The sequence below is a fragment of the Myotis lucifugus genome, unplaced genomic scaffold (genome assembly GCF_000147115.1).
Source record: "Myotis lucifugus unplaced genomic scaffold, Myoluc2.0 scaffold_705, whole genome shotgun sequence".
NCBI lineage: Eukaryota > Metazoa > Chordata > Mammalia > Chiroptera > Vespertilionidae > Myotis > Myotis lucifugus.
In genome coordinates, this window is record NW_005871753.1 from 270,454 (window position 1) to 271,715 (window position 1,262).

Sequence of the window (1,262 nt, forward strand, 5' to 3'; positions counted from 1 at the left end):
CAGGATCTTTTTTCATCTTGGTGGTATCTTTTCAATCTCTTTCAAGTAATGCTTTAATAATTTCAGTATATAGGTTCTTTCATATTTTTGTTAAGTTTATTTCTAGTTGTTTTATTATTTTGGTCGCAATTTCAAAGGGGATTCTTTTTCATTTACTTTTTTGAAGTTTTGTTGTTAGTAAACAGTAAAGCAGTGGAGTTTTGTATATTGATTTTATATCCTGCGATTTACTGTATTTGTTTATTTTTTCAAATAGTATCTTGGGGTAGTGTTGATGGTTTTCTATGTAAAGAACTATGTTGTCAGCAAAAACTGACACTTTTATTTTTTCCTTCCCAATTTGGATGTCTTTTATTTATTTTTCTTGCCTTATTGCTCTTGCTCGGACTTCTAGCAGATGTTGAATAAGAGTGGTGAGAGTGGACATTCTTGTCTTTTTCCTTATCTTAAAGAAAAACTTTCAGTTTTTCACCATTGAGCATGATATTAGCTGAGGGTTTGTCATAGATGGTCTTTCCTTCTATTCCTATTTTATGAAATGTTTTAATCATAAATGGATAGGTGGATGTTATATCTTACCAAATGTTTTTTTCTGAATTTATTGATAAGATTATGATTTTTATTCATTCCTTTGTTAATGTGGTATATTTCATTGCTTGATTTTCATATGTTGAACCATCATTGTGCCCACTTGATTGTGATGTATTATTTACACTTAGTAAGAAAGAAGACAATAATCACACAATCACCTTGAAGAATATTTAATTACAGACTGAGATAAAGCTTTTACATGAATATACACATTTTTTATAAGAACAACAGCAAAACCCTAGACTGGGTGTGAAAGGCTTACTATCAGCCAGATTAGCTCTCAACCACCAGGGACTGCCTTCAATTCCTAGCCATGTGGCCTTCTCACAATATGCCAATTTAATTTTTCAAAGCCAGTAAGTAGGACAATCTCTTTTCCATTTGCTACAGCAGAATCTCATATAATGCAGAGTTATCACAAGCTTTATCCTGACAGCAAAGCCTGACAAGAACACTACAGGAAATGACATCACTTTTATCATATAACGTAACCTAATCAATTATCCTATATTATCTACTATACCCCATGATATTCAAAGGTCTCACCCACACTCAAGGGAAAGTGATTTTACATGGCATAGAGACCAGGGAGCAGGAAATTTTAAAGTCATCTTAAATATTTGCCTACCACAGGAGGTAAAAAAAAAATTATGAAAATCATCTAGAATGCT